The 13,271-nt window shown below is 51.3% G+C and overlaps 1 protein-coding gene across 1 annotated transcript in view; it reads right to left on the bottom strand.

Annotated features, from left to right (window-relative positions):
* Positions 1-13,267, bottom strand: part of LOC138658873 (oocyte zinc finger protein XlCOF22-like) — a 29,169-nt gene extending 15,902 nt beyond the window's left edge. The window contains exon 1 of the mRNA XM_069745868.1: positions 13,230-13,267. The gene's annotated coding sequence lies outside the window, so the exon portion shown is untranslated. The remainder of the gene's footprint in view (positions 1-13,229) is intronic.
* Between the last annotated feature and the right edge of the window lie 4 nt (positions 13,268-13,271).

The raw sequence follows: 13,271 nt of genomic DNA on the forward strand, positions 1-13,271 counted from the left end.
CTGCGGCGTTAATAATTATTGTTCCTGCCTGAGTGGGAGTAGTTATCGCGTCGCTGCAGCGTGCCCAATAGCCAGTACATAGCAGGCAGCCTTTCTGGCGACTAATTACCCAGGGTGCAGTACTTAATCTGACCTGAGAGTAAGGGGGGCGCCAGAGAGCTGCAAGTGTTAAGTGGAACTGTAAGCGGGATATACATAAATCCCTGCAGGTTGTGGTATATTGAAAGCAGTGGGATACCTAGAATAAGCCCCTGCTGTAAGCTAAGAGGTCAATAGCCTTGTGTGTGGTTTTTCATCACATCGTGAATGGAGGGATAACTAAGATAAGCCCCCTGCACATGTGATAGCCGTCTGTTGGCCTCAAGTCACCTCAATCTGTGACGTAGGGGTGACGGTCACGGTGGGAATCCTGACCCATTGGTGACAGCGGTGGGAATCCTGACCAATTGGTGACAGCGGTCAGGGGAATCGTGACAGCAGTATATTACGTGGCTGGGCAATATACTACGTGACTGGGCAATATACTACGTAGCTGGGCAATATACTACGTGGCTGGGCAACATACTACGTCACTGGGCAATATACTACGTAGCTGGGCAATATACTACGTCGCTGGGCAATATACTACGTGGCTGGGCAATATACTACGTGACTGGGCAATATACTAAGTGGTTGGGCACTATACTACGTCACTGGGCAATATACTACGTAGCTGGGCAATATACTACGTCGCTGGGCAATATACTACATCACTGGGCAATATACTACGTGACTGGGCAATATACTACGTGGCTGGGCAATATACTACATGACTGGGCAATATACTACGTGGCTGGGCAATATACTACGTGACTGGGCAATATACTACGTGGCTGGGCAATATACTACGTGACTGGGCAATATACTACGTGACTGGGCAATATACTACGTGACTGGGCAATATACTACGTGACTGGGCAATATACTACGTGACTGGGCAATATACTACGTGACTGGGCAATATACTACGTGACTGGGCAATATACTACGTGGTTGGGCAATATACTACGTCACTGGGCAATATACTACGTCGCTGGGCAATATACTACGTGGCTGGGCAATATACTACGTCACTGGGCAATATACTACGTCGCTGGGCAATATACTACATCACTGGGCAATATACTATGTAACTGGGCAATATACTACGTGACTGGGCAATATACTACGTGACTGGGCAATATACTACGTGGCTGGGCAATATACTATGTGGCTGGGCAATATACTACGTGACTGGGCAATATACTACGTGACTGGGCAATATACTACGTGGCTGGGCAATATACTATGTGGCTGGGCAATATACTACGTGGGCATGCATCTTCTAGAATACCCAATGAGTTAGAATCGGGCCACCATCTAGTACAGTATAATGGCCATAAAAAGTGCTACATACAGTATAATGTACCCCACATAGTCCTACATACAGTATAACGGGGTCCTGAATTGCCTTCCATATGGCTCCACATAGTGCCACACACAGTATAATGGCCCCACATAGTGCTCCATACAGTATAATGGCGCCACATAGTGCTCCATACATTGTCATGGCCCCACAAAGTGCTCCTTACAGTATAATGGGCCCCACATAGTGCTCGATACAGTATAATGGGCCTCGCATAGTCCTCCATACAGTATAATGGACCCCACATAGTGCTCCATACAGAAGAATGGATCCCACATAGAGCTCCATACAGTATAATGGACCCACATAGTGCTCCATACAGTGACATGGCCCCACAAAATGCTCCATACAGTATTATGGGCCCTACATAGTGATCCATACAGTATAACAGGCCCCACATTGCCTCCATACATAGTCCTCCATACAGTATAATGAACCCCACATAGTGCTCCAAACAGTATAATGGACCCAGCATAGTCCTCCATACAGTGTAATGGCCCCATATAGTGGTCCATACAGTATAATGGACCCCACACAGTGCTCTATACAGTATACAGTCATGGCCAAAAGTATTGACACTCCTGCAATTCTGTCAGATAATACTCATTTTCTTCCTGAAACTGATTGCAATCACAAATTACTTGGTATTATTATCTTCATTTAATTTGTCTTAAATGAAAAAACACAAAAGAGAATGAAGCGAAAAGCAAAACATTCATCATTTCACACAAAACTCCAAAAATGGGCCAGACAAAAGTATTGGCACCCTCAGCCTAATACTTGGTTGCACAACCTTTAGCCAAAATAACTGCGACCAACCGCTTCCGGTAACCATCAATGAGTTTCTTACAATGCTCTGCTGGAATTTTAGACCATTCTTCTTTGGCAAACTGCTCCAGGTCCCTGATATTTGAAGGGCGCCTTCTCCAAACTGCCATTTTTAGATATCTCCACAGGTGTTCTATGGGATTCAGGTCTGGACTCATTGCTGGCCACCTTAGAAGTCTCCAGTGCTTTCTCTCAAACCATTTTCTAGTGCTTTTTGAAGTGTGTTTTGGGTCATTGCCCTGCTGGAAGACCCATGACCTCTGAGGGAGACCCAGCTTTCTCACACTGGGCCCTGCATTATGCTGAAACATTTGTTGGTAGTCTTCAGACTTCATAATATCATGCACACGGTCAAGCAGTCCAGTGCCAGAGGCAGCAAAGCAACCCCAAAACATCAGGGAACCTCCGCCATGTTTGACTGTAGGGACCGTGTTCTTTTCTTTGAATGCCTCTTTTTTTCTCCTGTAAACTCTATGTTGATGCCTTTGCCCAAAAAGCTCTACTTTTGTCTCATCTGACCAGAGAACATTCTTCCAAAATGTTTTAGACTTTTTCAGGTAAGTTTTGGCAAACTCCAGCCTGGCTTTTTTATGTCTCGGGTGTTGTGAATTCCGCTCTTGGGCTCCCTCCGGTGGTTGTAAGTGGCACTTTTGTGAGTTCTGCTCTTGGGCTCCCTCCGGTGGTTTTAAGTGGTATGGCTGCTCCTTGTATTTAGCTGTCAGCAGCTGCTTCCACTGATTGTCTATTCTGCTCGGCTATTTAGCCTGGCTCTTTCCTTCAGCTTGTGCCACTTGTCAATGGTTCCTGGTTGGATTCACATCTCTTTGGATTTCCCTGTTATCCTGACCAGTTCAGCAAAGCTAAGTCCTTGCTTGCTCTTTTCTGTCCACAGGTTGTGGACTTATCCGTTCTGTGCTTTCTATGTTTGTCCAGCTTGTCAGTATGAATTAATTCAGTGATGCTGGAAGCTCTGGGAAGCAGATTTACCCTCCACACCTTAAGTCAGGTGTGGAGATTTTTGTAAACTCTGCGTGGATTTTTTGTAGTGTTTTATACTGACCGCACAGTATTCCATCCTGTCCTATCTATCTAGCTAGACTGGCCTCCTGTGCTCATCCTGGTTTCATTCTGTGTATGTCTTTTCCCTCTCCACTCACAGTCATTATTTGTGGAGGGCTAATCTATCCTTTGGGGATTTTCTCTGAGGCAAGATAGTTTTCCTGTTTCTATCTTTAGGGGTAGTTAGTTCTCAGGCTGTGACGAGGTGCCTAGGGAGTGTTAGGAGCATCCCACGGCTACTTCTAGTGTTGTGTTGAGCTTAGGGACTGCGGTCAGTACAGGTACCACTTCCTTCAGAGCTCGTCCCATGTTGCTCCTAAACCACCAGATCATAACACTCGGGGTAAGAAGAGGGGTCTTCCTGGGTCTCCTACCATACAGTCCCTTTTCATTCAGATGCCGACGGATAGTACGGGTTGACACTGTTGTACCCTCAGACTGCAGGGCAGCTTGATCTTACTTGCATGTTAGTCGAGGTTCTTTATCCAACATCCGCACAATCTTGCGTTTAAATCTCTTGTCAATTTTTCTTTTCCGTCCACATCTAGGGAGGTTAGCCACAGTGCCATGGGCTTTACACTTCTTGATGACACTGCGCACGGTAGACACAGGAACATTCAGGTCTTTGGAGATGGACTTGTAGCCTTGAGATTGCTCATGTGTTATGAACAGGTGATTCAGAACCACAATGGACCTAGTGGTTAAGAGCACACAAAGTGACCTGATAGTTACTAACATAGGACGAGCTCTGAGACGTGGGAACTCTGCTGACCGCAATCCCTAATCCTATCATACCACACTAGAGGTAGCCGTGGATTGCGCCTAACGCTCCCTATGCAACTCGGCACAAACTAGCTAGCCCTGAAGATAGAAAAATAAGCCTACCTTGCCTCAGAGAAATTTTCCAAAGGAAAAGGCAGCCCCCCACATATAATGACTGTGAGTTAAGATGAAAATACAAACACAGAGATGAAATAGATTTTAGCAAAGTGAGGCCCGACTTACTAAATAGACCGAGGAGGGGGCAAAAAGACCCTCCGCACCGACTAACGGTACGGAGGTGCTCCCTCTGCGTCTCAGAGCTTCCAGCAAGCAAGAAAAACCAATATAGCAAGCTGGACAGAAAATATAGCAAACAAAAGTAACACAAGCAAAACTTAGCTTATGCAGGGCAGACAGGCCACAAGAACGATCCAGGAGAAAGCAAGACCAATACTGGAACATTGACTGGAGGCCAGGAACAAAGAACTAGGTGGAGTTAAATAGAGCAGCATCTAACGACTTAACCTCGTCACCTGAGGAAGGAAACTCAGAAGCCGCAGCCCCACTCACATCCACCAGAGGAAGCTCATAGACAGAACCAGCCGAAGTACCACTCATGACCACAGGAGGGAGCTTGACCACAGAATTCACAACACTCATGCTTCCTCACAATTTGGTTTCTCAAGTCCTCAGACAATTCTTTGCTCTTCTTTATTTTCTCCATGCTCAATGTGGTACACACAAGGACACAGGACAGCGGTTGAGTCAACTTTAATCCATGTCAACTGGCTGCAAGTGTGATTTAGTTATTGCCAACACCTGTTAGGTGCCACAGGTAAGTTACAGGTGCTGTTAATTACACTAATTAGAGAAGCATCACATGATTTTTCGAAGGGTGCCAATACTTTTGTCCACCCCCTTTTTATGTTTGGTGTGGAATTATATGCAATTTGGCTTTAGGACAATTCTTTTTGTGTTTTTTTCATTTAAGGCAAATTAAATGCAGATAATAAAACCAAAGAATTTGTGTTTGCAATCATTTCCAGGAAGAAACTGAGTATTATCTGACAGAATTGCAGGGGTGTCAATACTTTTGGCCATGACTGTAATGTCCTCACAAAGTCATCCATACAGTATAATGGACCCCAAATAGTGCCCCATACAGTATAATGGCCTCACACAGTGCTCCATGAAGTATAACGGACCCCACATAGTGCTCCATACAGTATAATGAACCTAACATAGTCCTCTATACAATATAATGGACCCCACATAGTACTCCATGCAGTATACTGGCCTCACATTAAAAAAAATAAAAAAGTAATCATCTCTGCTCGCTGAGAGCAGCAGCCAATGCCAGACAGAGGGAGCAGCGGTGAAAAGTCATCGGGACAGGCTAGTAAATTACTGACAGGGATTTCTCCACCCTCAATGGCGTTCCCTCACTCAGGGAGCAGGTTGCTCCACTGACTTCTCGACCCTGGATATTATCCCCTCGCTCAGGGAGCAGCGCACTCCTCTGACTTCTCCACCGTCCATGTTGTCCCCTCACTCAGGGAGCAGCAGGCTCCTCTGACTTCTCCACCGTCCATGTCGTCCCCTCGCTCAGGGAGCAGCGCACTCCTCTGACTTCTCCACCGTCCATGTTATCCCCTCGCTCAGGGAGCAGCGGGCTCCTCTGACTTCTCCACCCTCCATATTATCCCCTCGCTCAGGGAGCAGCGCGCTCCTCTGACTTCTCCACTCTACATATTATCCCCTCACTCAGGGAGCAGCGGGCTCCTCTGACTTCTCCACCCTCCATATTATCCCCTCGCTCAGGGAGCAGCGGGCTCCTCTGACTTCTCCACCCTCCATATTATCCCCTCGCTCAGGGAGCAGCGCGCTCCTCTGACTTCTCCACCGTCCATGTCGTCCCCTCGCTCAGGGAGCAGCAGGCTCCTCTGACTTCTCCACCCTCCATATTATCCCCTCGCTCAGGGAGCAGCGGGCTCCTCTGACTTCTCCACCCTCCATATTATCCCCTCGCTCAGGGAGCAGCAGGCTCCTCTGACTTCTCCACCCTCCATGTCATCCCCTCGCTCAGGGAGCAGCGCGCTCCTCTGACTTCTCCACCCTCCATGTTATCCCCTCGCTCAGGGAGCAGCGGGCTCCTCTGACTTCTCCCCCCTCCATGTTGTCCCCTCGCTCAGGGAGCAGCGCGCTCCTCTGACTTCTCCACCCTCCATGTTGTCCCCTCGCTCAGGGAGCAGCGGGCTCCTCTGACTTCTCCCCCCTCCATATTATCCCCTCGCTCAGGGAGCAGCGGGCTCCTCTGACTTCTCCACCCTCCATGTTATCCCCTCGCTCAGGGAGCAGCGGGCTCCTCTGACTTCTCCCCCCTCCATATTATCCCCTCGCTCAGGGAGCAGCGGGCTCCTCTGACTTCTCCACCCTCCATGTTATCCCCTCGCTCAGGGAGCAGCGGGCTCCTCTGACTTCTCCACCCTCCATATTATCCCCTCGCTCAGGGAGCAGCGCGCTCCTCTGACTTCTCCACCCTCCATATTATCCCCTCGCTCAGGGAGCAGCACACTCCTCTGACTTCTCCACCCTCCATATTATCCCCTCACTCAGGGAGCAGCGGGCTCCTCTGACTTCTCCACCCTCCATATTATCCCCTCGCTCAGGGAGCAGCGCGCTCCTCTGACTTCTCCACCGTCCATGTTGTCCCCTCGCTCAGGGAGCAGCGCGCTCCTCTGACTTCTCCACCGTCCATGTTGTCCCCTCGCTCAGGGAGCAGCAGGCTCCTCTGACTTCTCCACCCTCCATGTTATCCCCTCGCTCAGGGAGCAGCGGGCTCCTCTGACTTCTCCACCCTCCATATTATCCCCTCGCTCAGGGAGCAGCGCGCTCCTCTGACTTCTCCACCCTCCATGTTATCCCCTCGCTCAGGGAGCAGCGGGCTCCTCTGACTTCTCCACCCTCCATATTATCCCCTCGCTCAGGGAGCAGCGGGCTCCTCTGACTTCTCCACCCTCCATGTCATCCCCTCGCTCAGGGAGCAGCGGGCTCCTCTGACTTCTCCACCCTCCATGTTATCCCCTCGCTCAGGGAGCAGCGCGCTCCTCTGACTTCTCCACCGTCCATGTTGTCCCCTCGCTCAGGGAGCAGCGCGCTCCTCTGACTTCTCCACCCTCCATGTTATCCCCTCGTTCAGGGAGCAGCGGGCTCCTCTGACTTCTCCACCCTCCATGTTGTCCCCTCGCTCAGGGAGCAGCGCGCTCCTCTGACTTCTCCACCCTCCATGTTGTCCCCTCGCTCAGGGAGCAGCGCGCTCCTCTGACTTCTCCACCCTCCATGTTGTCCCCTCGCTCAGGGAGCAGCGCGCTCCTCTGACTTCTCCACCCTCCATGTCATCCCCTCGCTCAGGGAGCAGCGCGCTCCTCTGACTTCTCCACCCTCCATGTTGTCCCCTCGCTCAGGGAGCAGCGCACTCCTCTGACTTCTCAGATCACTGATCATGGGGACAATACCTACATGTACTGCACAGGACTGCTGCAGCCAATCACTGGTCATGGGGACAATACCTACATGTACCGCACAGGACTGCTGCAGCCGATCACTGGTCATTGGGACAATACCTACATGTACGGCACAAGACTGCTGCAGCCGATCACTGATCATGGGGGTGATACCTACATGTACTGCACATGACTGCTGCAGCCGATCACTGATCATGGGGGTGATACCTACATGTACTGCACAGGACTGCTGCAGCCGATCACTGTCATGGAGGGTGATACCTACAGGTACGGCACAGGACTGCTGCAGCCAATCACTGGTCTTTGGGACAATACCTACATGTACAGCACAAGACTGCTGCAGCCGATCACCAATCATGGGGACAATACCTACATGTACCGCACAGGACTGCTGCAGCCGATCACTGATCATGGGGACAATACCTACATGTACAGCACAAGACTGCTGCAGCCTATCACTGATCATGGGGACAATACCTACATGTACGGCACAAGACTGCTGCAGCCGATCACTGATCATGGGGACAATACCTACATGTACTGCACAGGACTGCTGCAGCCGATCACTGATCTTGGGGGTGATACCTAGATGTACTGCACAGGACTGCTGCAGCCGATCACTGATCATGGGGGTGATACCTAGATGTACTGCACAGGACTGCTGCAGCCGATCACTGATCTTGGGGGTGATACCTAGATGTACTGCACAGGACTGCTGCAGCCGATCACTGATCTTGGGGGTGATACCTAGATGTACTGCACAGGACTGCTGCAGCCGATCACTGATCTTGGGGGTGATACCTAGATGTACTGCACAGGACTGCTGCAGCCGATCACTGATCTTGGGGGTGATACCTAGATGTACTGCACAGGACTGCTGCAGCCGATCACTGATCTTGGGGGTGATACCTAGATGTACTGCACAGGACTGCTGCAGCCGATCACTGATCTTGGGGGTGATACCTAGATGTACGGAACAGGACTGCTGCAGCCGATCACTGATCATGGGGGTGATACCTAGATGTACTGCACAGGACTGTGCAGCCGATCACTGATCATGGGGGTGATACCTAGATGTACTGCACAGGACTGCTGCAGCCGATCACTGATCATGGGGGTGATACCTAGATGTACTGCACAGGACTGCTGCAGCCGATCACTGATCATGGGGGTGATACCTAGATGTACTGCACAGGACTGCTGCAGCCGATCACTGATCATGGGGGTGATACCTAGATGTACTGCACAGGACTGCTGCAGCCGATCACTGATCATGGGGGTGATACCTAGATGTACTGCACAGGACTGCTGCAGCCGATCACTGATCTTGGGGGTGATACCTAGATGTACTGCACAGGACTGCTGCAGCCGATCACTGATCATGGGGGTGATACCTAGATGTACTGCACAGGACTGCTGCAGCCGATCACTGATCATGGGGGTGGTACCTAGATGTACTGCACAGGACTGCTGCAGCCGATCACTGATCATGGGGGTGATACCTAGATGTACTGCACAGGACTGCTGTAGCCGATCACTGATCATGGGGGTGATACCTAGATGTACTGCACAGGACTGCTGTAGCCGATCACTGATCTTGGGGGTGATACCTAGATGTACTGCACAGGACTGCTGCAGCCGATCACTGATCTTGGGGGTGATACCTAGATGTACTGCACAGGACTGCTGTAGCCGATCACTGATCATGGGGGTGATACCTAGATGTACTGCACAGGACTGCTGCAGCCGATCACTGATCTTGGGGGTGATAACTAGATGTACTGCACAGGACTGCTGTAGCCGATCACTGATCATGGGGGTGATACCTAGATGTACTGCACAGGACTGCTGCAGCCGATCACTGATCATGGGGGTGATACCTAGATGTACTGCACAGGACTGCTGCAGCCGATCACTGATCATGAGGGTGATACCTAGATGTACTGCACAGGACTGCTGCAGCCGATCACTGATCATGGGGGTGATACCTACATGTACTGCACAGGACTGCTGCAGCCGATCACTGATCATGGGGGTGATACCTAGATGTACTGCACAGGACTGCTGCAGCCGATCACTGATCATGGCGGTGATACCTAGATGTACTGCACAGGACTGCTGCAGCCGATCACTGATCATGGCGGTGATACCTAGATGTACTGCACAGGACTGCTGCAGCCGATCACTGATCTTGGGGGTGATACCTAGATGTACTGCACAGGACTGCTGCAGCCGATCACTGATCTTGGGGGTGATACCTAGATGTACTGCACAGGACTGCTGCAGCCGATCACTGATCTTGGGGGTGATACCTAGATGTACTGCACAGGACTGCTGCAGCCGATCACTGATCTTGGGGGTGATACCTAGATGTACTGCACAGGACTGCTGCAGCCGATCACTGATCATGGGGGTGATACCTAGATGTACTGCACAGGACTGCTGCAGCCGATCACTGATCTTGGGGGTGATACCTAGATGTACTGCACAGGACTGCTGCAGCCGATCACTGATCTTGGGGGTGATACCTAGATGTACTGCACAGGACTGCTGTAGCCGATCACTGATCATGGGGGTGATACCTAGATGTACTGCACAGGACTGCTGCAGCCGATCACTGATCTTGGGGGTGATACCTAGATGTACTGCACAGGACTGCTGCAGCCGATCACTGATCATGGGGGTGATACCTAGATGTACTGCACAGGACTGCTGCAGCCGATCACTGATCATGGGGGTGATACCTAGATGTACTGCACAGGACTGCTGCAGCCGATCACTGATCATGGGGGTGATACCTACATGTACTGCACAGGACTGCTGCAGCCGATCACTGATCATGGGGGTGATACCTAGATGTACTGCACAGGACTGCTGCAGCCGATCACTGATCTTGGGGGTGATACCTAGATGTACTGCACAGGACTGCTGCAGCCGATCACTGATCATGGGGGTGATACCTAGATGTACTGCACAGGACTGCTGTAGCCGATCACTGATCTTGGGGGTGATACCTAGATGTACTGCACAGGACTGCTGCAGCCGATCACTGATCTTGGGGGTGATACCTAGATGTACTGCACAGGACTGCTGCAGCCGATCACTGATCATGGGGGTGATACCTAGATGTACTGCCCAGGACTGCTGTAGCCGATCACTGATCTTGGGGGTGATACCTAGATGTACTGCACAGGACTACTGCAGCCGATCACTGATCTTGGGGGTGATACCTAGATGTACTGCACAGGACTGCTGCAGCCGATCACTGATCTTGGGGGTGATACCTAGATGTACTGCACAGGACTGCTGCAGCCGATCACTGATCTTGGGGGTGGTACCTAGATGTACTGCACAGGACTGCTGCAGCCGATCACTGATCATGGGGGTGATACCTAGATGTACTGCACAGGACTGCTGCAGCCGATCACTGATCTTGGGGGTGATACCTAGATGTACTGCACAGGACTGCTGCAGCCGATCACTGATCATGGGGGTGATACCTAGATGTACGGAACAGGACTGCTGCAGCCGATCACTGATCATGGGGGTGATACCTAGATGTACTGCACAGGACTGCTGCAGCCGATCACTGATCATGGGGGTGATACCTAGATGTACTGCACAGGACTGCTGCAGCCGATCACTGATCTTGGGGGTGATACCTAGATGTACTGCACAGGACTGCTGCAGCCGATCACTGATCATGGGGGTGATACCTAGATGTACGGAACAGGACTGCTGCAGCCGATCACTGATCATGGGGGTGATACCTAGATGTACTGCACAGGACTGCTGCAGCCGATCACTGATCATGGGGGTGATACCTAGATGTACTGCACAGGACTGCTGCAGCCGATCACTGATCATGGGGGTGATACCTAGATGTACTGCACAGGACTGCTGCAGCCGATCACTGATCATGGGGGTGATACCTAGATGTACTGCACAGGACTGCTGCAGCCGATCACTGATCTTGGGGGTGATACCTAGATGTACTGCACAGGACTGCTGTAGCCGATCACTGATCATGGGGGTGATACCTAGATGTACTGCACAGGACTGCTGCAGCCGATCACTGATCATGGGGGTGATACCTAGATGTACTGCACAGGACTGCTGCAGCCGATCACTGATCATGGGGGTGATACCTAGATGTACTGCACAGGACTGCTGCAGCCGATCACTGATCATGGGGGTGATACCTAGATGTACTGCACAGGACTGCTGCAGCCGATCACTGATCATGGGGGTGATACCTAGATGTACTGCACAGGACTGCTGCAGCCGATCACTGATCATGGGGGTGATACCTAGATGTACTGCACAGGACTGCTGCAGCCGATCACTGATCTTGGGGGTGATAACTAGATGTACTGCACAGGACTGCTGTAGCCGATCACTGATCATGGGGGTGATACCTAGATGTACTGCACAGGACTGCTGCAGCCGATCACTGATCTTGGGGGTGATACCTAGATGTACTGCACAGGACTGCTGTAGCCGATCACTGATCTTGGGGGTGATACCTAGATGTACTGCACAGGACTGCTGCAGCCGATCACTGATCATGGGGGTGATACATAGATGTACTGCACAGGACTGCTGCAGCCGATCACTGATCATGGGGGTGATACCTAGATGTACTGCACAGGACTGCTGCAGCCGATCACTGATCTTGGGGGTGATACCTAGATGTACTGCACAGGACTGCTGTAGCCGATCACTGATCTTGGGGGTGATACCTAGATGTACTGCACAGGACTGCTGCAGCCGATCACTGATCTTGGGGGTGATACCTAGATGTACTGCACAGGACTGCTGCAGCCGATCACTGATCATGGCGGTGATACCTAGATGTACTGCACAGGACTGCTGCAGCCGATCACTGATCTTGGGGGTGATACCTAGATGTACTGCACAGGACTGCTGTAGCCGATCACTGATCTTGGGGGTGATACCTAGATGTACTGCACAGGACTGCTGCAGCCGATCACTGATCTTGGGGGTGATACCTAGATGTACTGCACAGGACTGCTGCAGCCGATCACTGATCATGGGGGTGATACCTAGATGTACTGCACAGGACTGCTGTAGCCGATCACTGATCTTGGGGGTGATACCTAGATGTACTGCACAGGACTGCTGTAGCCGATCACTGATCTTGGGGGTGATACCTAGATGTACTGCACAGGACTGCTGCAGCCGATCACTGATCATGGGGGTGATACCTAGATGTACTGCACAGGACTGCTGCAGCCGATCACTGATCATGGGGGTGATACCTAGATGTACTGCACAGGACTGCTGCAGCCGATCACTGATCTTGGGGGTGATACCTAGATGTACTGCACAGGACTGCTGTAGCCGATCACTGATCTTGGGGGTGATACCTAGATGTACTGCACAGGACTGCTGCAGCCGATCACTGATCTTGGGGGTGATACCTAGATGTACTGCACAGGACTGCTGCAGCCGATCACTGATCATGGGGGTGATACCTAGATGTACTGCACAGGACTGCTGCAGCCGATCACTGATCATGGGGGTGATACCTAGATGTACTGCACAGGACTGCTGTAGCAGGTTAATAACACCGAGAACACAGCACCTACCTCCACCTGCAGAGCAGCCCCGCTGTGTGCGGACAGGACCTG

Source organism: Ranitomeya imitator, chromosome 1 (genome assembly GCF_032444005.1).
Source record: "Ranitomeya imitator isolate aRanImi1 chromosome 1, aRanImi1.pri, whole genome shotgun sequence".
Lineage (NCBI taxonomy): Eukaryota > Metazoa > Chordata > Amphibia > Anura > Dendrobatidae > Ranitomeya > Ranitomeya imitator.